This window comes from Stegostoma tigrinum, chromosome 2 (assembly GCF_030684315.1).
Source record: "Stegostoma tigrinum isolate sSteTig4 chromosome 2, sSteTig4.hap1, whole genome shotgun sequence".
Taxonomy (NCBI): Eukaryota; Metazoa; Chordata; class Chondrichthyes; order Orectolobiformes; family Stegostomatidae; genus Stegostoma; species Stegostoma tigrinum.
Genome location: NC_081355.1, coordinates 27,463,080 through 27,488,153, shown reverse-complemented (window position 1 = coordinate 27,488,153; position 25,074 = coordinate 27,463,080). Strand labels below are relative to the sequence as shown.

At 41.3% G+C, this 25,074-nt stretch overlaps 1 protein-coding gene across 8 annotated transcripts in view; it reads right to left on the bottom strand.

The window, feature by feature from the left end:
* Window positions 1-25,074, bottom strand: part of elmo1 (engulfment and cell motility 1 (ced-12 homolog, C. elegans)) — a 253,660-nt gene that overhangs the window by 216,147 nt on the left and 12,439 nt on the right. For 5 of the 8 annotated variants that reach the window (XM_059652972.1, XM_059652997.1, XM_059652995.1 and 2 more), the window contains exon 2: window positions 16,186-16,431. The exons of 2 other annotated variants lie outside the window; for them this stretch is intronic. The gene's annotated coding sequence lies outside the window, so the exon portion shown is untranslated. Of the gene's footprint in view, window positions 1-1,587; window positions 1,607-16,185; window positions 16,432-25,074 lie in introns of those variants that run through there. One more of the 8 variants, XM_059652989.1, reaches the window with a different exon arrangement.

Here is a 25,074-nt window from a genome sequence, read left to right as displayed (position 1 = left end):
AGAGAAACTAAATTACTTCTGACGTTCAATCTTATTACTATCACTGAATCCCACATTAACATCCTGCAGGCTACTGTCGACCAGACACTGAACTGGGTTAGCCATATAAATTCTGTGTCTACAAAAGCAGGTCAGAGTCTGTGAATTCTGCAGTGTGTAAATCACCTCCTGCAGCTCAAACAACAGATCAAAGAGCCTGGCAACATCAAGGACTGAGCAGGTCTCTGGGTGCCCTGACACCCAAAGTGCTGCAGAATTCAAGAAGGTGGTTCCTTATCACCTTGTCCAGGGTATGAAGCAAGGTGGTTAATGGTGGGCTGGCCAGCGGTGCCCATATCCCATGCATGAATAAAAAAAAATTCAAGTTTTTGTACAGTACACACAGTCAGTGTGGTCAAAATGCAGGGAGATTTAAGAAGGGAATTCCAGAGGGTAGGGCCGAGGTGGCTGCAGACATGGTCAACAGTACTGCATCTATGAAAATTGGAGCTTGTCCATAAGGTCAGAATTGGGGGACCATTGAACATGGGGATAGATAAACATTTCAAGGCCTGCACAAACACATTTATCCCGCTGAAATTATTAACCTCTCCTAAAATACAGTGTAAAAAATGAGGTTTAGCAAGATTTCATTTTTTGTGCTTTAGAGATCAGTGTTACGTTACCTTGTGGTGAAAATTTAACTGGTAAACAACTGTTTGCTTATGATGAAAACAAGATGTGTTTTCTTAGAATGAGTGCATAGCTGCATGCAAAGTTTTAAACCAAAGTTCTGTATTGCAGTCCTGACAGACTTCCTTGTTTAAAATTCCCATATTTTATGACAGACTTATGACTGTGATTTAAAATGGGCTGTCAGGAAGTCTGTAGGCTGTATCAAACTCTAAAAAACACATCCCAACCACAAAAACCAATGCAAGTGGAGGTACGTACACCAAGGCTTTTGTGATAAGCATTATAATCTGCTTGAGAAAATTGCATAATACTCCCACAGGCTAGATTGTCTGCCTTTGCATACAATCCCCCTGACTACACCAATTAAAACCTCCCACGTCTCCATCTATGCATCATTACACCTTGGTAGATTAGCAGGTGTAGTTTCTTAATATGCATTTCTGTATCGAATTCTGGCTCCCAGCCCTAACAGCCCTGTCTGTGTCCCCTTAGAGAAGAAGATTCAAAACCAAACCAGGATTCGATTCATCCTGCACTGAACATGCACACCCTAGGTGGAGAGAGATTGTGTGGAAACATGCATTAATTAATCTGTTAAAAGAGAAGCCTCTATCAAAAGCCTGGCAGTGAAACTCCAGGCCACATCCGCAAATTTCTGAACGTGAGAATGTATAGTCGGTTCTGCTAATAAGCAGGATAACTGCATTCCTGTGAAACATCGCATTACAGAAATCATACTGTAGAAATTACAGGGCTTATGGGAAAAGTGGAGTTGGGGGCAGATCCCCAAAATAAAGAAAAATCACTCAAAATCACTCAAAAATCACTCAAAAGCCTAACATAAAACATAGCATAATCTGAATAAATGTTTAATACATATCTAATAATTAATAGAAGTAAATTTAACATCACCTTGAAAAAAATGTCAAGATGACTTGATGGGGAAGGAGGTTCTACTGTACCTCTCACAGAAAGCACTTCACAACAAGGTCCGCAAAATGATCATGTGATGCCAGCACAGAGCTCTTTCGGTGCAAACATTGTATGTATTCACGACAAAGCCCGCAAAACAATCATGAGATGTAGACGCGTACTCCCCTGTGCACCGATCAAATCACGTTATTGCCAACACAAGTTTGTGTGTTAGAAATAGTGCACTTCTATTCACCAATTGTGTTACAGCCAATTTGCGCTGACGGAACACAGGTTATAGCAGAATTGACTGTATAAAAATAGAGAATCAAAAGCTACCTATTTGCAACTTGCTCCAGAGAAATGGCTTGAGATGGAACACAAACACTGGCCATAGTATTTAAAATGAAACTTTCAGGTTGAGCTGTTTTCTGATCTAATGTTCAAAGCAGTTATCCAATTAGCTAATCGTGATTAAAATGATTCATGACAATATCCTATAATTACTTATTTAAGGGCACAGAATGGTACTAGGTCTTCAGGTTAATTTGGGTACGTTTGCAAAGATCCATTGTCAGTAGTTACCCGACAAATTTCTATTATATTCATTTGAACTGAGCACATAATGAAGTCGAGTTGGTATGAACTGTCATTTTTTGGCAGATGTACAGCCCATTTCTATTAATAGCGATTTCATTAGTGGAGTGAGGTTCCTACCCATTAGAGAACAGCAACTTATTAATACAATGGAAACTTGTGAAATCCATCATTACACAATGAAATGGCTCAATAGCACAAAACCTACAAGATTGGTCTTCAGGAAAGTTTAAGATTATAGTCATGGCCACTTCAGGGAATAAACATGCTCATACGGAAATAGCGATCACTTAGCCCTCAAAGCTAACCCACTCAGTTAGTTTACTAATTCTGATAGGAAAAGATGTAGTGAATGTTTATTTTGTAAAATGAACACTATCATTTGAAACTAAATAAAAGATTGAGATAGTTAAATCATTTAATGCAAATTATAGATTAAAAGATAATAACACGTTTTGAGAAATTAACGATAAAACTGATCAATACCAACACATGATTTAACTCCCTTTTGTCATCTATCACTTCACAACCTTATCAAACGAAAACATTTAAAAAAGCTTCAAATTATCCTCGCACCAACAACATTTTGCTATGAATTCAATATTCCTATTACATCTTGTTTGATAATGAGCTCTCAAAATCCACGTGAATGGTTTAATTCTAACTTTAGATCATGTCAGTTCATCTTGATTCATCCACCAGCAGAAATAGTTTCTCCATATCTACATCATTAAATATTTTTAACATAAAATGCCTATAGTGCAGAAAGAAGTTCATTGAAACCCTACAGTGTAGAAGCAGGCTCTTTCTGCACTGGCTCTCCAAAGAGCATCCCACTCAGACCCAGCTCCCCAAACTCACATTTCCCATGGCTAATCCACCTAGCCTGCACATCCTTGGACACTATGGGCAATTTAGCACTGCCAATCCACCTAACCCGTACATAGCCATGGAGTCATACAGCACTGACATTTCAGTCCAATCAGTCTGTGCTGAACTTAATCCCAAACTAAACCAGTCCCACTTGCCTGTGCCTGACCCAAATCTCTCCAAACCTGTCCTATTCTTGAACTTATCCAAATGTCTTTTAAACATTGTAATTCTACCCACATCCACATCTTTGGATCATTTGAACAACTCAATCAAATCACACCTCAATCTTCTAAAACCAAGATAATACACATCAGGTGTATGGGGCTGTCCACATAATTTAACCCTCCAAGATCCTGGAGAATTGTGATGATAAATCTATACTTCCTAAAGCACAGTGCAAGCTAACAAGAAAGTTAAGCACAAAAAGGCATTAAGCTAATCGATAAGAATAGGAATTGGTACATCATCTTATGGCTGCACAGGACATTGGTGAGATAACAAGGTGTGGAGCTGAATGAACACAGCAGGCCAAGCAGTGTAAGCGGAGCAGGAAAGCTGACGTTTCGGGCCTAGGCCCTTCTTCAGAAATGGGGGAGGGGAAGAAGATTCTGAAATAAATAGGGAGAGAGGAGGAGGCGGATAGAAGATGGATAAAGGAGAAGTTAGGTGGAGTGGAGACAGACAGGTCAAAGAGACAGGGATGGAGCCAGTAAAGGTGAGTGTAGCTGGGGAGTTAGGGAGGGGAGAGGTCAGTCCAGGGAGGACAGACAGGTCAAGGGGGTGGGATGAGGCTAGTAGGTAGGAGATGGAGGTGGGGCTTGAGGTGGGAGGAGGGGATAGGAGAGAGGAAGAACAGGTTAGGGAGGCAGGGACGAGCTGGGCTGATTTTGAGATGCGGTTGGGGCAGGGGAGGTTTTGAAGGTTGTGAAATCCACATTGATACCATTGGGCTGCAGGGTTCCCAAGCAAAATATGAGGTACTGTTCCTACAACCTTTGGGTGGCAATGTTGTGGCACTGCAGGAGGCCCGTGATGGACATGTTGTCTAAGGAATGGGAGGGGGAGTTGAAATGGTTTGTGACTGGAAGGTGCAGTTGTTTAGTGCGAACCGAGCGGAGGTGCTCTGCAAAGTGGTCCCCAAGCCTCTGCTTAGTTTCTCCGACGTAGAGCAGGCCACAACAAGTACAGCAGATGCAGTATACCACATTAGCAGATATGCAGGTGAACATCTGCTTGATGTGGAAAGTCTTCTGGGGCCTGGGATGGGGGTGAGGGAGGAGGTGTGGGGGCGAGGGAGGAGGTGTGGGGGCAGGTGTAGCACTTCCTGCGGTTGCAGGGGAAGGTGCCGGGTGTGGTGGGGTTGGAGGGCAGTGTGGAGCGAACAAGGGAGTCACGGAGAGAGTGGTCCCTCCAGAAAGCAGATAAGGGTGGGGAGGGGAAAATGTCTTGGGTGGTGGGGTCAGATTTCAAATTGCGGAAGTGTCGGAGGATGATGCATTGGATCCGGAGGTTGGTGGGGTGGTACACGAGGATGAAGGGAATTCTGTTTTGGTTGTTATTCCGGGGAGGGGCTGTCAGGGATGAGTTGCGGGAAATGCAGGAGACATGGTCAACGGCGTTCTCAACCACTGAAAGGAGGGGGGTGGAGCGGTCCTTGAAAAACGAGGACATTTGAGATGTTCAAGAGTGGAATGCCTCATCCTAGGAGCAGATCCAGCTGTGGCGAAGGAATTGGGAATAGGGGATGGCATTTTTTCAGGAAGGTGGGTGGGAGGAGGTGTATTCTAGGTAACTGTGGGAGCCGGTGAGCTTGAAATGGAAATCGGTGCTCGCAGTGAGGCAGTCCCCAGTGAGCCCAAAAAAAAATCAGCTGCCTCCTTGTGGGGGGTGGAAGAGAGCAGGAAGCAGACACCCTCTGACCACAGCAGTTGTCTCAGGGCACAAGTGGGAACAGTGCCAGGGAAAGAGTAGGTTGCAGTGGGGCTGAAAAAAAAGGGATAAAACAACAAGGAAGCAGCTAGACGGATATGGCACGACCGAGAGGCTACAACAAGGGTGCGAGAGAAAAGGAGGCAGTGGGGGACACAGGAGTAAACTGCAAGTGAACCAAAGGTGTGCGGAGGTGGGGGGGGGGGGGGGGGGGGGAGGAGAGTGAGAGAGCGACAGACAGAAAGACGAAGGGGTAACAAGGTGGAGCTGGAGGAACACAGCAGGCCAGGCAGCACCAGAGGAGCAGGAGGAGAGAGAGAGACAAAGAGAAGGAAGCTGCAGCGGTGAATGTCTGAGATAGTGGAAGGCTGAAGGGAGGTGTAAGACAGTGCAGTGTTATTTAAAGGGTGAGAGATGGAGAGTGAGGGAACAAAGGGAGACTGCAAAGAAAAAACAAATTTAAACACTTCAAGATAGGAACACGCAGTCATCTAAACCCAGGAAAATGTGAGATGCTTGAGATAATGAATTAGTTGGAAATGAATGTGGAATTTCTACCTGAAGTTTGTATATATTCAGGAGCTACTGTATGAGGAAACAGAAATGGATGGTATTGTTATGTTAAACGTGTCAATTGTTGAATTTAAATCAAAGATTAGATCTGAGATGCAGCAAAAAGAGTAGCAACTGCTGGTTAACAGCTTCCAGCTTTGTAAATATGCAATGGGAACAAGTTAGTTGTGAGTCAGTCTGGAAAGAGTGTTTAGCGTGATGACATTTTGTACACAGAAGTGCGTGTCAGTTATTTTGGAACAAACATTTGTTGCTCATTTATGCCTGGGGTCTTGTGCCAATTTAAATGCTGCAATGTTGAGGAAATTAGTGCTTTGAGTGGCGTGGTTTTAAATTTAATGGAAGGTCGATACTAATTGAGGCTATTTTATGAATTTGTCTAACTCTGCTGCTGGATGAGTCCAAATACTCACATGTCAGCACAACCACAGAAAGAACTGCAGGAGACTGGAACATGTAATAAACAGTTCACAAGAATTAAAAAGGAGCCTCAGAGCAACAAGTAGCCCCCGAGAACAGAAACGCCCTCAAGAATCCCAAGAGAAGTCTCAGGAAAAATAATTATTTTGTGCTGCAATTCCCACTCGTCTAACCCAACATCTGGGGGCAGCTTGGTGGCTCAGTGGTTAGCACTGCAGCCGCACAGCGCCAGGGACCCAGGTTCGATTCCAGCCTCGGGCGACTGTCTATGTGGAGTTTTCACACTCTCCCCATGTCTGGGTGGGTTTCCTCCGGGTGCTCCAGTTTCCTCCCACAGTCCAAAGATGTGCAGGCTGGGTGGATTGGCCATGTTAAATTGCCCGTAGTGTTCTGGGATGTGCGGGTTACAGGGAGATGGATCTGGGTGGGATGCTCCAAGGGTCGGTGTGGACTTGTTGGGCCCAAGGGCCTGTTTCCATACTGTAGGGAATCTGTGATCTAAAATATTTTGAACGCTCCTAATCTATTTGACTTTATGGCATTGACAGAAAAAGTAATCAATTTTGGAAATAATATGACCAAATAACTTCCAATTTTAATATACTGTTCATTAACTCAAGTTCTTATTGTCTCTACTGGAAACTTTAAATGTTCCTGAGTTCCTGTAACTCCATAACTGATCCCCTAGCCTGCACATCCCTGGATACTATAAGGCAAATCAACATGGTCAATTCACCTAAACTGCGCATCATTGGACTGCAGGAGGAATCGCCCAAGGAAACCCGTGCAGATGCTGAGAGAGCGTGCAAACTCCACACAGTCACCCAAGACCGGAATTGAACCCGGGTCCCCGGCACTGTAAGGTAACTGTGCTAACCACTGAGCCACAATTTAATACTGGCTGAATCTTCTGATGGTGGCTACTACCTTTTTTAATTGTAACAGTGAAGGCTATTCTACTGTGAGCAGAATGACAACCACCTGCATTTCGAAGCAGAGGTCTCCGAGGAGTTAAATTCCTTGCTGACTGACCCCTTCCAGACCCAAAGGCGATGACAGCCAATTGGGCTTTTACTGCTACAAGAGCTGAAACCAGTCAATGAATACAGACTATGGATCAAACATGTGACTTTGTCCTAACTTATAAATAGTGCTACATTCCCCCAAATAATACATACTGCCTCCTGAAGTAGACAGATCCTCCACCAGCAACATGTAGATGCTATCTTGCACCCCCACTTCCCTTATAAAAACATGAATACCTCTCAAAAAGTAGAAATGCAAAACCCTCCCAAAACTTACAGTTTGATCCTTAACACTGTTTTTGTGGTAGACTGTTTTAATTTTTATTCTTTCACAGCATGTGTACATCACTAGCTATGGCCAGCATTTGTTGCCCATCCTGACTTAACCTTGTGAGGGTGATGATGAGTCATCGCTGTGAACAGTTGCAGTTGAAGTGGTGTAGGTACACTCGCATCCTGCCACTGCACTTCACTGGACTGGGTGTTCTGTGTGCAAGGAGGAAGAGGAAGCTCGGGCAGGGAGCACCGCTCACATTTCAAAACACATTCATGATGCACTTAAGTGAGCTTTTCTTAAATGGGAGATCTCCATGATCACAAAACCCTCATGCATTTCATCCAGACAATATAGTAAAGCTAAGTTTGATTCCTATCGGCTCAGCCCATCAACCTCATCAATAATCTACTCCCCTTCCATTTCTAGCAATGGCTATTCTGTGCAATTTACATCATGTGATAAATTTCATTGGAACAGAATATATTCAGAACTCAGTGGGGTCTCATTCAGCAATGCTCAAGCAAACACTGCCTTATTGTTGGAGGCAACTGCTTTCTTTATTGTTCACTGTTCTGAACAGCAATGACTCCAAATGGTGGTGAGATAACTAATTCAATTTGTTTGAAAATTCTGGTTTAGTCATCTACATTTTTAATTTTTAAAAATAAATATTTAGATCCGTTTTCTGTTCTGTTAGCATATTGTTTTCATTTTAGTTAAGATTTCACTGGTCAGCAACACTCACACATCAGGTTCAGTACAATTAGATTAAATATTTTCTCCATTCCATTGCATCAATGAGACAATTACACAAGAGCAAAATAATGCCTAGTTGTTTGTTTTGTGTCTATTATGTGCTAAATTAGAGGTCAGAAATTTATAACAGCACAGTTTCATTCTGTTGTTGCAACAGAATTCGAGTCTTGGATGAAATGACAGCCCTTACTTATTGCCCCACTAGTTGGAAAATTTTTGTTTTGTGTGTGTTAAACACTAATATAACCGTTGAACCAACTCAAGAAAGTTGTGAGTTGCAACTCAACAATCACAGGGAGCAAATTTATTCTTTAGTCTTTCAACATGGTACCAGGTCACACATGCACCCAGATCCTAAACAGGGCACCTTAGGAGAAAGGGAAATATGATCCACTGAGTCAATCCTCCAAGAGGCTGCCTGCAGTTCCATCAACTGTCTGGGTACAACTGTTCTGAACCCCTTTCACTGCATAATGTCTTCATCTTTGCATTCTCTATTAACTTCTGTTAACATGTGACTCATTTGCCACTTCAGACTCCAATATTCCCTACCCACATATAGAAATTTAAAATAATTAAAGATTTATGCCACATTGATGCATCAGAACATGAGAAGAATTCCCTGGCTTCCTGGATAACAAAGTGTGGAGCTGGATGAACACAGCACGCCAAGCAGCATCTCAGGAGCACAAAAGCTGATGTTTTGGGCCTAGACCCTTCATCAGCGAGCTACTGCCTTAGAGTTGAACATGCCAGCCATATGAAACAAGCTCAACCTCCATTTAGCATCTCATTTGAAAGAGTGTAAACAGTATAGAACTTCCCTTCATAACGCAATGAAACGTCAGCTCAGCTTATTTGTTACAAGTTTCTATGTTGGGATATGAAGCCACTATCATCTGAATCAGCAACAAACAACTGTTTTCTGTTTCAGTGGACTCTCAGAGGAAACACTCAAATAAAGACAAAATAGTGTGCATGCTGGAAGTCTGCAACAAATAGAGAATGTTGAAGGAACTCAAAGTCTGGCAGCATCTGTAGAGACAGAAGCAGAGTTAACTGGAGATCAGAAGAAGTCACACCATGCTCGAAAAGTTAACAATGTTTCTTTCTCCACAGATGCTGCCAGACCTGCTAAGTTTCTCTGGCGTATTCTCTGTGTTTGGCAAAAAGAAAACATGTTGGAAGTTTGCTGCAGATCCATTGGCAGAGAAAAGACATTAATGTTTTGAGTATAGATTATTCGTCAAAACAGTTGGTTGAATCTGAAAGAATCTTACTCTGACAGACGTGCTTCGCATTTCCCATTATTAGTTTTGGACAAATCATATGATATACCCTCTACAATGTCAATTGTGAAGCTTCTAAATATTACACTGTCAGGAGAATCAACATGGATTAAGAATTATATTTCATCTTGTTCATATGATACATGCATCCAAATATTCTTAGCCATGCGTTGTGTAAATAGTGCCTTAGGGTAAAAACAAAATCAAGACACTTTACAAAAGCATAATCAGAAGAAATATATAGCTAGGCAAAGTTGGAGCTATTAAAAGTGATCAGAGAGTTAGGTTTTGAGGCACTTATTAAATAAGGAAATTCCAAATATTAGGCTCAGCAAACTGAATACATGGTTGCCAACAGCAGAGCAAAGGATATACAAAATGTCAGAAACAGAGACTGAAGATTTCAAGTAGGGGCATGGTCTTGTAAGATCAGAGCAATTTGAAGGATTAGAGGGGGCTAGGGCAATGAGGAGATTCTAAATACAAAGATGAAATCTTCTATTGAAATGATAGCAGGCCAAGAGACAATACAGATTAGCAAGGACAGCGGTCATGGGTGGAATAGGACAGTGGTAGATAAAGTAATGACAACTGAGCTTCTGGATCGGGTGAAGCTTGTAAAGACTGGAGAATGGGAGATGATCATAAGTAAATAACAGATCAGTCAAAAGGAGCCCAAAGCAAGGATGAGAGCTTCAGTAAGGTGGGATGCTAAAATATCTGGTTTGGATTGAAGCAGTGATGGGGGAAGCAGAAGAAATTGGCAGCGGAGCCCTCAGTGGTCTTGCAGTGAAAAATATTTTGTGCATGAATATTTCATCTTGTAGGTAGGTAAGTGAGCTACTTATTAATACATTTCTAATCTAGTAAGGATCTTTCCACAGATGTTCAATATATTATTATTTACAAAAATGAAACTACTCACAACATCCTAAATTGGTCTCCGAGCAATCTCGACGGCGTGAAAATGTACACTGCAAGCAATTATTAGATTTCATGTGTGTCAATTCAAAAATTCACAATTATTATTGGTGTTAATAAGTACCAGTTGGTCTTTCCAAATAAAATGAATTTTGATCTTGCAGAACAAAATATTTAACAGAACAACATTTAATGGAACAACATCTCAGTTTCTTATCCTACAATCCATGTGAACAGGAAAAGAACATAACCACCAATATAACTTTAATCTTCAGGCTAACAATATTCTAAGCAGGCAGTCCACCTCAAAATTTGTGTGCATTTCTATAGCGTCTTGAATGATTTTGCTAATAAGAACCTAGTTAAGCTTCAAATGGTTGGCTCTGTGATAATGGATGACCACATAGTAAAATCTATTTTATGTGTCATCCTTTGCATTTTATGTTTTGTCAGTACACATTATGCAATGGAAATCAGTCACTCATTCTTGTCTTGTAGAAATTGGAGCCAAATCATGCTGAGGTTTTCCATAATCCAGTAGTAAAACTGTGGTGCAACACAATGGATCCTCTTATAAATATGTGTGTATCATTACACACTTAGCTCATTGAGGAGTACTCTGTCCTGGAGTAGATCTTGAGCACATCAGAGAGGCTGGCTGGCACTTAAAATTGCACTACTGCACTGTCACAGGTGCCATTGGTCCAATAAATCTTTAAGCCACATCCTCACTTGTTTGTTCAGATGGGCAAAAAGGATCCCGTGGCAATATTTGATGAAGAACATCAAGTAGTTGCAATATCCCAACCAATGTCCTTCAACCAAAACCACCAGAAGGACAAAACATGAACTCAGTCTTCACTCACGTGGAGTTTCTACAATTACTCTGTTCACATACTGACAATTGTGTTTGCCTACATAATGACTATTACACTTCAAAGAAATTCATTGGATACAGGAGCTTTGAAATGTTTTAAAAAGTGAATGCAAACCACGTTAAATAGTTTCTCAGATATTGCCCTAGTAGCAACAGATAAGTTGAGGATCTAAATGCACTTTCATGAAAATCTATTCATATATACATTTCTTGCCATCAGTCAAATATCATCCAACATTTATGGATTCACTGAACATGCACCAGAATGAATACAGTCTGCCCAAGTACAACCCAGAATTGCATCATTCTCAGGTTAATGGACAAATGTAATTGTTTCTGGTCGGTCTATTTCCTTTTCCATGTAAGTGTACCTTTTCTCTACAAATGCAGCTATACGCTAGATGCAGCATTATGAGTCAGCTGGTGTTATTACTGGGCAAGTTAGGTTCCAGTCTGACTCTGGCTTGAAGCACCATTTTTGCTTATTTATTAGGTGGGTCTTTCACTGAAGCACAAGAACACGATGCTGTAAGATTTGATCTTAATAATAAAACAGAAGTCTATTATGCATAAGAAATAAATATCAAATAGAATAAATAAAGCTATTTACAGTAAACACAGTATTGAAGATTATGAAACATACTCTAAAATACATCCCATTTATCCCAATAGGAACCCTTTACAGTACTCAAGCTCCACTGCTAGATTTCACTTAGCTATTCCTTTCAATTCCCAATCTTCAGATTGATAGTCTCTTCTTTGAGTATTCACACAACTGAGATTAGATATTCGTAGCTTCGAACACTCGCTTCAGGATTCTAACCAAACGTCACAGGTCTGGGGGAATATTTATGAGTGCAGTTGGGGAGGGTTTAAACTAAAATTGGAAGGAAAACAAGGGCAAAAAAACTAGCACGGGAAATAGTAAAAGTAAAATGCAGAGAATTCAAACCATTGTGCAAAACAGTGTGAACAGGACAAAAAACGTTAAGACGACAAGACTTAAGGTTTATGGACATAGTGCCAATCAAGCAGGTTACCTTGTCCTGGATGGTGTCAAGCTTCTTGAGTGTTGAAGCCACACTCTTCCAAGCAGGTGGGGAGCATTCCACCACACTCTTGACCCCGTAGATGTCATGGGGGTGTCTGGTGGTGAGTTATTTGCTGCTCTGGATTCCTAGCTTTTAACCTGCTCTGACAGCCACAGGACTTGTATGATTAGTTCAGTTTCTGGTCAATGATAACTCGCCAGAATGTCAATAATGATGGCAATGCCACTGAATATCAAGAGGTGACGGTTAGGTTCTCCCTTGTTGGAGATGGTCAGTGCTGGCATTTGTGCAGCACAGATGTTATTAATGAGCCCAAGCCTGAAAACTGTCCATGTCCTGCTGCACCCTGACATGGACTGCTTTAGTTATCTGAAGAGTCACAAAGGGTGTAGAACATTGTGCAGTCATCAGCAAACATTTCCACTTTTGACTTTATAATACAGGGAAGGTTATTGAAGCAACAGCTGAAGATGGTTGGATCACTATCTTGAGTAACTCTTGCAGAGAAGTCCTGAAGCTGAGACGAGTGACCTCTGACAACCACAACCATCTTCCTTTGTACCAGTTATGTCTCAAACCAGCGGAAAGCTTACCCCGATTCCTGATGAGTTCAGTTTGGTTAGGGCTCATTGATGCTACACTCAGTCAAATGTGGCCTTGGGTGGCACAGTGGGTCAGTGGTTAGCACTGCAGCCTCACAGCACCAGGGGACCCAGGTTCAATTCCCGCCTCGGGCGACTGTCTTTGTAGAGTTTGCACATTCTCCCCGTGTCTGCGTGGGTTTCCTCCGGGTGCTCCGGTTTCCTCCCACAGTCCAAAGATGTGCAGGTTAGGTGGATCGGCCATGCTAAATTGCCCATAGTGTTCAGGGGTGTGTGGGTTATAGGGGGATGGGGATGGGATGCTTCAAGGAGCGGTGTGGACTTGTTGGGCTGAAGGGCCTGTTTCCACACTGTAGGGAATCTAATCTAATCTAAATGTGGCCTTGTTGTCAAAGGCAGTTACTCTCAACTCACCTCTCGTTTTCAGCTCTTTTGTCCATGTTTGAATCAAGGCTGTAATGAGGTCAGGAGCTGATTGGCCCTTGCAGAATCCAAACTGGGCATCACTGAGCAGGTTATTGCTGAGCATGTGCTGCCTGATAGCACTGTTGATGGCACCTTCCATCACTTTACTGATGATTGAGAGTAGACTGATGGGGCAGTTATTGGCCGATTTGGATCAGCCCTGCTTTTTATGAACAGGTCAAATCAGGGCAATTTTCCACATTGCTGGGTAGATGCCAGTGTTGTAACTGTATTTGAACTGCTTGGCCAGGGAAATGACAAGTTCTGGAGCACAAGCCTTCAGCACCAATGCTGGAATGCTGTCAGGGCCCATAGCTTTGGTAGTCTCCAGTGCTCACAACTGTTTCTTGATCTCACATGGAGTGAACCGAATTGACTGAAGACTGGCACCTCTGATGGTGGGTACAACAGAGGAAGGCTGAAATGGAATATCCACTTGGTAATTCTGGCTGAGGATTATTGTGAATGCTTTGCCTTTTGTTGTTCCCTGTTGTTTGTTCCATCACCACCTGCTGCAGACCCAGTCTAGCAACTCCGTCCTTCGGACCCAACCAGCTCAATCAGTGGAAGGGCTGCTGAGCCACCCTTGGCGATGGACACTGAAGAATACATTCTGTGCCTTTACTACCCATGCTTTCATCCAAGTGGCGTTCAACATGGCGGAGTACCGATTCATCAGCTGAGCGGTGGATGAGGGTAAGGGAGTGTGGGGCCACGTGGCAATCGGAAGGTTTCCTTGCCCGTACTGGACCTGATGCAGTGAGACTTCTGGGGCTCTGGAGTTCACATTGAGAAATCCCAGGGCAGTTCTCTCCCAAATGGGACAGTGCTTTGAATTGTGGCACCAACCCTCAGATGTTAGTAACGGGGACTTAACAGGATCGACAGGGCTGTGTTTGTCTTTTACATCTCCAGTGCCTTCGTCGACGCCTGATGGTCCATCAGGTTTCATTCGTTTTTTCTTCCTCCGGAGTTTCTTTTAATTTATAAAACTATAATGACTTGCTAGGGCATTTCACAAGTACTTAAGAATCAAACATATTACTGTAGGACTGGAGTCACATTTGGCCTAGGTGCAGTTTCCATCTCCTAAGGACACTAGAGTTCTTCAGTGAGCCAAACGTGCTTTAACAACAAGTTACAACGGTTATCATCAGACTTGAAATGTCAATGCTTTTAAAATTCAAGTTGCTATGGTGGGATTCAAACCCGGGTTCCTAGATCCCTTGTCCAGTGTTATAACACAAGCCCATTACCTTCCCTTGAAATCCTGTAATGGAGACTGTCAGCTCTTAGGGTTTGTCACTAAATGCTGGTCTTTGCTTTTATTAATGAGATACAGCCTTTGATTCTGCATAGGTTCATTAGTTTTCCAGTAAAGTTAGGTTGATTATCCTCTTTTGTGAAGACTGATACAAAGTAACTTTTCCAGTAGTAAGCAACTTCCTTTATTTTGCATTATTATTAGTAATTTTTTTTAAGCGCTTACGTCTTAGCAGTGGTAGAAGCCAACAACACCTGGCTGTAAAACATGTCATACTTTTTTTTAACAACTATCTTGAAAGGCCTGCATTTTCACGGTTGATTTTGTTCCTAAATAGTTTTTTTGTACAACTATGGAACAACGTTTACACAGGAAATTAATAATTACACCTAGCATTCAGCCAAGTCACACAAATCAATGCATTTTTAAAATAAATCTTAGAAAATTTGACTGAAGCCACTTAGAATTTTTACTCAAGATCTAATGTAGTGGGCAAATTTTTTGGCCGCTTGAACCTTGTGGGTACAACGTCTACTTCCTTCTCAACTAACACCCAGAGGGAACTTAAAAGTCTCTCGACAGAAAACATCCATCAGTGTTGATATAGAGGTATCTGGAAAAATGTTTCCATATTATTGCCATGACAACTAAAGCATCTGATTCTGACAATGTTTACAGTCTCAATAAACACAGGATTGCCAGTGCCAAAAAGAAAATCTATGGATGCTGAAAATCAGAAGCAAAAAATGAAATTGCTGGAAAAACTCAGCAGGTCAGGCAGCATCTGACAGAAAGCAGAGTAAACTTTTTGGGTCCAGCGGCACTTCTTCAGGGTTGCATTTGTCCTTGTTTATGAAATAAACCAGGAGGAAATTGCTCAACAAGGCTAAAAAATAGCATTTAAAGTTATTGAAGTAATATAAAAAGCCTTAAAGAGACATGTGCACAACATACACACAAAATGTTACGCCAACCAGACACACGTGTTCACAAAAGGATCAGTCTTTTGGAGAAGGTAGATTGTTATCTAAACAAAAGTCTTCCCCCCCGCCAACCCCAAGTTATGAATAACAAATTGCAATTATTTATTCTCAATTGAGTTGATGCACAATACCCAGGTTTTTCTCGCATGGTTTGTGGCTTCACTAGAGTAACTCAACTGAAGCACTGCCTTAAACTTATAATTGCCCAGTATTCCAGCGCAAAAATCACAAACATTCATCACAAACCTTAATCCATTTGTGAAAAGAAAATCAACAAACAGAGCCAGCTTTTGAGCATAAATTGACAGTCGCACTGGAGATCTGACAAATTATTTATACTCATTCTTTCATGTTACTTTCATTTCTAGTTCCTGGTCATTTCAAATTTAACACAGCGCACTACAAGCTCCCAAAATAAATATTCTGTACTTTTCACAACTGTTTTTCGCACTCAATGCTACATGCAATGTTACTAAAGCCGATTAACCCCACCCTTTCTAGGTCACTAAAATGCAGTCTTGTCTTAATGGTGAAAATGAAGCATGCCCATTAAATAACTATACCAGGAAATCCTGTCAACAGTCTTCTCGCACCAAGTCCAAATAAAATGTGGTACAATTACAATATGGCTTCACCAATCCAGCTGCACTCAGCAGTGTTTTATAATAGAGCGCATCATACTCTCAGTAACTTACAATTTCATGTCCAGTTAACAAAGGCCGTTTGATTTCTTGTCCCAATACAGAAATTCAAGAAGCTGGTATTGGTATGAAGCTTTTGGCTGCAGTCGTTAGAAAAGGAAGTAAGGCTTTCATCACGTATAGCTCAAAGGAAGCTGTTCAACTAAATGGTGCTCGGGTATGTTGCATCTAAAGCAATTGTGGGAGGAGGAGCAAGATTCTCAGATTCAATCCACAGGTGAATCAGGTCCAGAAGAATTTCTGTGAATTCAAATGAAATATTTTTAGTGCTTTACATAAATATTCAAATAAGGTGATTTCCTGATCATTTTCTGCATGTGCGTGTTTTGAATGATTGCCCGTTCTGTATGTTTTCTCATCATACTTAGTGTGAAGTTTTCAGACTTTTGAAATCTATCTCGAAAAAATGTTCCTTCCTATTGAGTAAGATTGCTTTTTAGTCCAACATAACATAAATAGCACTACAGCAAAACTATTCACTGTCCACACTACATACATTTTTACCAAGTCCACATTAGTCCTTGATTGAATGGAATTGATTACTGGAATTCATTAAAGGATAATGAGCACTAATCAGTGATAATTGCTGCAAGATCTTCAAATGATTATGACTGCTAATACAGTTTATCTGACAGCATCCCAGCTCTTGTTTTGTTTTGTGTTAAGGGAAAGAATGGCAATGTCAGCACCAACCACCACCAGATGTTCGACTAAAACTTCTCTAAAATTGCCCAACTAGTGCCTCAAGATCAGGACCCAATGCTAATATGCTGGTTTCGTTTCCTTTAAGAGTGGCTTTGACCGCAGTTGTCAATTTCATGGCCAGACTAGCCACTGGCAGAGGGGATTGCTGACAACAGCTAAAGTGAACACAGGGCACTGTTTTTGCTGTTGCAATTAGATAGTCCCTAATCAGCCTGCTCAGAAATGTTATTACACATCTCTGAAGCAGGTTGGACCTGAACACAGGCCTCGTGACTCAGAGGTAAGAACTATCATTAAAATCACCAATTTAAAGTCAATATACCCACCACAGGAGCAACCAGGGCTTATATTTTTGGATGCTCCTGGTGGCATTCACATTTTTTTGATTCCCAAGAAATTGAGAGTACAGATCTTTGCACTCTTTTGAAAAATTGATGTAGATCTCAGCTCTGTGTTCATGCTTTGCAAATCCTACCAATTTCTCTCATTTCCCCATGAGAAAACTCATTCCATCCAAGAACTGATACATGATTACAGAGAACAGACAGAAGGTGATTTTCTTCGTGATTGTCAACATTGTACATGGGCTTTGCTGAAAAGTATCAGGTCGCTCTCCCCATTGGACTGTCAATGCCTCAGGCCAGAGGGAGGACCTAACTCTTAGCACAATACCAAATTCTTCATATAGCGCATCCATGTCAACCTGTCTAAGATTGCATGTTGAACACCATCACAAAATGTTTCAAACTGCACAACTTTAAAAGAAACTAAATAAAAACCAAAAGAACCGCGGATGCTGTAAATCAGAAACAAAAACAAAGTTGCTGGAAAAGCTCAGCAGGTCTGGCAGTATCTGTGGAGGAGCAAACACAGTTAACGTTTCGGGTCCGGTGACCCTTCCTCAGAACTGGTGGCATTTCCTGACAAGGAGCTCCAAATGAGCTGTGCTGCAAGTCAGAAATGGAGCGGCTGCACCAAAATGGTGCCAATGAGGTTGGACAAGGATTTCTACATTTTTGCTCCGGTCCATATGCTACTATCACCATTAGTACAGTATCACAGATGTTGAACAATGCTCAGTGCAAGCATTCTCTCTCAGCCTGAAGAATGTTGATTCAAATCAACTTGCTGAGATTTGAGCACAAAACCTAGGTGAAGATACCAATTCAGTACTTTAGGTGTGCAGCACTGTCAAAGGTGCAGTCTTTTGATCAGAATATTAAATTGTTTGACTATTTATTAAAATTTAATTAAATGTAAAGGTAACATCGCACACTGTATTCTTCCTGTGGCTTGTTTCCAGTATTGCTTCAGGCAATGTTGTGCTCATTAATACCCAATTTTCTTTCTCAAATGGATCCCATAGATCCCTTGGCAATGTTTCAAAAAGAACAGAGGAAGTTCTTCTCATTGTTTAGGTCCATATTTAGCTCTCAACTAATATCAATAAATAGATACATGGTTATCCTAAAGCTATGATAGAACCTTGAGGTGCACAAATTGACTGCCATGTTTCTTACATTCCATTGATGAGCCGACCAAATTAGCTCAGTGACTATAAAGCAGTTGGGAAGTGTTGATGTGGAGAAAGGCATTTTATAAATGTCTTGCTTTATTTTCTCATATACTATGTAAAACATTTACTCAATGAACCATTAACGGTCTCCCTTAGTCTTTATTTTGAATTATTTCCAAAATATACACCCAATGTCATACTTGGATGTGCTGAAATATATAATCAATTAAAAAACTGAAGGCTAGGTTTTCAACAGTTGTTGAAATATTTATACAGAATTTAAAGCAATGGCACCAAGCCTACAGGTTATTGATTGTGTAAAGTTAAAATTATTGACTTTGAAAACCAAACTCTCATTACAAAAAAATCTTGTAGAGGAAAGGAAAGCAAGAAATGGTTGGTTGTTCTGAATTCCTCCTGAAGAAATATGAAAATTAAACAAAATTGGCAATGAAACATTTTGGTTAACGCAGCAAGGTGGGGATGTAATTTCCATTCATTTTTTTCCTTGTGGTCATAAGGTTCCAGTTGAATTTACAGATTTCAGATAGGAGTCTACCATAATTGTTATAATTGACTACAACATCCATAACAGTTCATTTGAGGTTCGTATTCGAGACCACTACTTAGTGGCCCCTGGCAAAAAGTGTAGGTGGCAAAAGAAAATAAGATTGAACTCAACTGTGGTGCTCTCTTCAATGTGAGTACTCATTTTAGTCTCACACACTTTCAACATCCACTTGTGCAAAGCCAAACAGCCAATCATGATGTCAGGGTAGGGAAGGAAATGTGGGGGAGCAAAAAAAAAGAAGTATTTTCTTTATATATCACTAGCACTAAACTGTAATTGTTTAACTTTATTTCTCCATATGCCTGTAAAGATTTGCTGGAAAAGAATAGACTGTAAGTGTTCAAAATCCCACGTCACACAAGAACAAGCTAATTGGCACCAACATTGCCTCAAGCGATACTGGAAACAAACCACAGCAGGAATGTAGTGTGTAATGTTACCTTTTCATCTCATTAAAATTTAATCTATTGTCTAACAGTTTAATTATTAAGGTCCACAGGACATGCCATACCTCTAAAGCTGGTGACCACAACTTCCACAATTATCTCACCAACCTCGTCATGGTTTGAGGTGACATCATGCAATTTTACAACATGTCAATTTTGAGGTCAACCTTTTAAAAATTTCATACTTGGGAAATTAGTAACACAGCAAGGTGAGCATTTCTGTCCATCCCTAGTTGCCCTTGAGGAGTAAGGGTCTTATTTTATAAACTAACAAGGCAGCTCACTACCTTCCTCTCAAGGAGAACTGGGGCTGGTCAATAAATGCTGGCCTTAGCTGTGATGCCTATTGACAAATAAAAGAAACTTTCAGTTCATATTGTCAGTAGGTATTTGATAAAACTGAGTAACGAGTGTCATAGATGTCACGTCTAGACCACACTAATCGGGACAGCACATTTCCCTCCCTCAATGACTACATGGAACAAGTTGGATTTTAAAAGTGGTCGCTTTTAAAGGCACTACCTTTTCATAACTCAGTTTGGAAAATCTGGAAAAAGTACTCAAAGTGCGATACCACGATTTGTAAGCGCAAGTTTTTGCAGTATTATACCAGTAACATAACCAAAGTATTTTAAAATATATTCTTTGTTAGTACAGAAGGTATTAGCTGTGCTCATTCTCAGGAATAACAGGAAATGTCTGCATTTCAGCCACATTGTCAGCAAAGCCCTCCCAGATCAAATACGTGTTTTTCTGAAGTGGATTACCAATTAGATGTTAATTAGTGCCAACTTCAAGCAGTTTTCTCCTGTGGGCTCCAGGCCAGGCTAAGACAGCCAAAACTAATACGCAGCTCTTATAGGAGAAAATCTGGCCTGGAATTGTATAAAAGATTCCCGGGGGGAAGTTCACTGTTTAAAGTACACAACTTCAGTATCAAGACTTTTTCCAACATCTTTCTTTGTACACAGGTTTCTTTTCTTCACTATATCTACAAAAGGTTACAGTATGGCTTTAAACAGTGATTTTTCACTTCCTTTTGCAAAAGAAACTACAGGAGAGGAAAACGGCCAAATGCCAGCACAGGTTGCCACCAAGGCAGGCCACTGATGAAAATGTACAGACATATAGAGCAGTAAACGTACCAAGGAAAACAAATGAAGAGAAGTGGGCCAGAAATGAGCCCAGACCAAGCTGAGTGCCACTGGTCCTCAGAAAGCACTTGGACATCAGTCATCAAGATAAAGCCTTTGAATGAAGCAAACTTCAGAGCGTTTCATTTCAGCAACACAGCTCTGTGCTTATAGCACAGTTTACACTGATTTCTATAATTCCCTATATAGTGATAATCCACTATAACGAACTAATTTTACTGGGGAGATTGGCTAACGGATCATTTATTAGTGCTTTCAACAGAACCGCAATACTTCAGAATTATTAGTTTGATAGATCAAATCCATTTTCATTTGGCTTTTGGTCATTGTCATACAGTGTAGAAGAGGCTCTTTGGTCCATTGAGTCCATGCCAGCCTAGCCACAGTCATCCCACAGCCTTGAATGTTATGACATTTCAGCTGCTCATCCACCTACATGTTAAAGGTTGTGAGGTTTCCTGCCTCAACACATTCCAGGCTTCCACTGAGTAAAACAAATCCCTCAAATCCCCTCCAAGCCTTCTGCCCTTCATCTTAAAATTATGCCTCCTTGTTACTGATCCTTCAGCGAGGGGCAACAGCTGCTTCCTATCCACCCCGTCCATGCCCCTCAATCTCATAAACTCTTTTATCAGGTCCCATCTTAGCATTCTCTGCTCTAAGAAATACAAATTAAACTTATTCAGCCTCTCTTCATAGATAAGCTGCTCTATCCCAGGTGAATCTCCTCTGCAGCCTCCCTCCAGTACAATTACATCTTTCTTATAGTGTGGTGACCAGATCTGCACATAGTACCCCAGCTGTGGCCTAACTAAAATCCCATGCAGCTCCAACATAACCTCCCTGCTCTTATAATCTTTGTCATGGTTGATAAAGGTAAGTGTACCATTGCTTTCTTAACTACCCTATTAACCTGTCCTGCAGCCTCAGGAATCTGTGGGCAAGCACCCCAAGATCCCTTTGTTCCTCTGAGCTTCCTAGTGTCCTGCCTTTCATTGCGTACTCCCTCGTCTTATGGCTTCTTTTAGTCTTAGGAAAGCTGAACAAACTAGAAATGGAATCATAAGTTTCAAGCAGACTATTAATATCCTCATGACTTCAGTTTGTTTATATGAAAATAAATTTACTTTTTCAAAATTATTTGTTTCTTTCTGTGGAATTAGTGCCTGCCTGAATATGAAATGGCTGGTAACTAGAAGAGAATGTGTCTCTTGGAGCCTAATAGAGACAACATGCTGACAGCATAGCCAGGACTATAATAAAACAGCACAAAACCACATGGAGAATGACTGGATGATTCCAATACTAAAAATAAACTTTAAATAAACAGGAGTCACCTCCTGTTTGTCTCTCAGGCACAGTGCCTGTAAAGAGAACCAAATGCGGCCAACTAAGCAAAGAATTAAAAACTGAAAGAACTGCTGATATTGTAAATCAGAAACAAAAACAGAAGTTGCTGGAAAAGCTCAGCAGGTCTGGCAGGATCTGTGGAGAGAAATCAGAGTTAACGGTTCGGGTCCAGTGACCCTCCCGCAGAACAGAACTGTTAAAAAAGAATTGTATCCTTGCCATGAAGAATAATGATGACAGAATTTCACAGGAGATATAAGCTCCTTCCTCTTCCTGCTTACGAATGAATCAAAGGACAAACCTACATTTCTAAAGGACATTTCATGACTCAAAGATATCCCAAAACACCTCAGAGCCAATAAATTACCTTTGCTGTCACTGTTGTAATGTCAGCAAATGCAGCACTTGATTTGCCTGCAACAGTGTGACACAAATAACAATGTGAGATTGATGTTCAATCTTCTTGATTGGTGCAAATTGAAGGCTGAATGTTGCCTAGGGCACTACAGAACCACTTGCTATTCTTCAAATGAAACAATGGAATATTATACATCCCACCTTGAACAAGGTTTTACGTCTGTTTTGATAGGTGTCATCTGTGACAGTGTAGTATTCCCTCATGCTACAATGGTTTCATTCCATTCGTGTGGTCAAAATGTATTCTGGGATCTCATCAAACCAATTGTATCAAGAGCAAGAATGTTTTTACTACAGAAGACCAGAATTAACATGCCAAATGGTTTACTCCAGTCTGTCCTGATCATCATGCTATTCTAAACTAATCCCTTCTGCCTACATTTGGTTCATATCTTTCTATTCGCTGCCTGTTCATGTGTCTGTCTAAATACCTGTTGAACACTGCTGTTATATTGACTTCTACTGTCTTCCCTGGTAGCACCTGTTTCAGACACCTATACCCTGTGTGTGAAAACTTGCCTCATACATCTCCTTTGAACTTGCTCCCTATCACATTAAACCTATGCCCACTAGTATTTGACATTTTCGCTCAGTGAAAATGGCTCTAACTATCCACGCCTCTCATAATCTTACATACTTCTATCAGGTTGCTCCTCAGCTTCCAATGATCTGTGATAAACAATCCAAGTTTGTCCAACTTTAGTTTATAGCCAATCAACTCCATTCCAGGCAATATGCTGTTAACCTCTTTTGCATCCTCTTCAAAGTCTCCAAATCCTCCCTCTAGTGTGGTGAACAGAACTGCAAAATATTCCTTTTTTTTCGTTAATTCATGTTCATTAACCTGATCCTGGCTATTCTTTCAATGGATTTACTCAACTTAACCTCTACCTTCTCTTCAATCACCCCACATACTGACCTAGTGGTGTTGTCTCATCCCCCCATCCCTAATCCCACCACACTAGTTTGAACCAACCCAAATAGCACTAGCAAATCTCCCTGTAAGGTCATTGGTGCCCCTGCAGTTCAGATGCAACTTGTCCTTCTTGTACAGGTCCCCATTGCTCTGGAAGAGATCCTAATGATCCAGTGTTCATGTGTCTGCCCAATGAAGCCCTGTCCTCTTAACCAGCTCTTTAGCCAGTCATTCAATATTATCTTCTTATTTCGGGCCTCACTAGCACATGGCACAGGGCGTAATCCCAAGATTATACCTGTACAGGTGCTGCTTTTCAACCTCCCACCTAACTCCCTAAGTTCCCTTGGGAGGGCCTCATCTCTCTTCACATCGACTCGTGTGCGTTGGAAATTGGTGTCTCACTAGCTTGATGGCATTTTTTGAAGTAATGAAGAGGACTGATGTGGTAGAGCAGTGGATGTGATCTTTATGGATTTCAGTAAGGTATTTGACAAGGCACTGCATAGTAGACTGGTTAGCAAGGTTAGATCACACGGAATATGGGGAGAACTAGCTATTTGGATACAGAACTGGCTCAAAAATAGGAGATGGAGAGTGATGGCAGAGGGTTATTTTTCAGAGGGGATGACGGTGAGCGGTGGTGTGCCATAAGGATCGGTGTTGGGTCCACTGCCTTTCATTACTTATATAAATTATTTAGATGTGAACATAGGAGGTATGCTTAGTAAGTTTGCAGGTGACACCAAAATTGAAGATGTAGTAGACAGCGAAGAAGGTTGCCTCAGAGTACAACAGGATCTTGATCAGATGGGCCGTTGGGCAGAGGAGTGGCAGATGGAGTTTAATTTAGGTAAATATGAAATGCTGTATTTTGGAAAGACAAATCAGGGCAGGATTTATACACTTAATGGTAAGGTCCTGGGGAGTGTTTCTAAAGAAAGAGACCTTGGAGTCAGGTTCATAGTTACTTGAAAGTGGAATCACAGGTAGACAGAATAATGAAGAAGGCATTTGGTATGCTTGCCTTTATTGGTCAGTGCATTGAGCATGGGAGTTGAGAGGTCATGTTGCGGCTTTACAGGACATTGGTTAGGCGATTTTTCGAGTACAATGTACAATTCTGTTCTCCCCACTACAGGAAGGATGTTGTGAAACTTGAACAAGTTCAGAAAAGATTTACAGGAATGTTGCCAGGGTTGGAAGGTTTGAGCTATAGGGAGAAGATGAATAGGCTGAGGTTATTATCTCTGGAACATCGGAAGTTGAAGGTTCACCTTATACAGTTTAGAAAATCATGAGGGGCATGAATAGGGCAAATAGACAAGGTCTTTTCCTCTAGGTCCAAAAAGCTGAATAAATCCTGCCCTGCCAAACATTGTTCAACCAGTCTCCACCTAATAATCTGTAAAGTGATGGAAGGGGCTATTAGCACATCTGATTGGCATGAACAAGTTGGACCGAAGGGTCTGTTTCCGTGCTGTACATCTATGTGTGGCACAAGCAAAGTAATTTCCAGTTCGCAGACATTCAGTTTATCTTCTGCCAGGGCTACTCTACTTTTGACCTTATTACAGCTTTGATCCTAACACAGTCAAAAGAGCTGAGCTCCAGGGAAGAGAGTGACTGCCCTTGACATCAACCAAGTTCAATACCAAAGAGCACCAGCAAAACTGGAGACAATGAGAATCGGGGTAGGACCCTCCATTGACTGAAGTGCACAAAGGAAGATGTGATTGTTGAAGATCAGTCATCTTAGCTCCAGGGCATCCATGCAGGAGTTCCACAGGGAAATGTCCTAGGCCTAA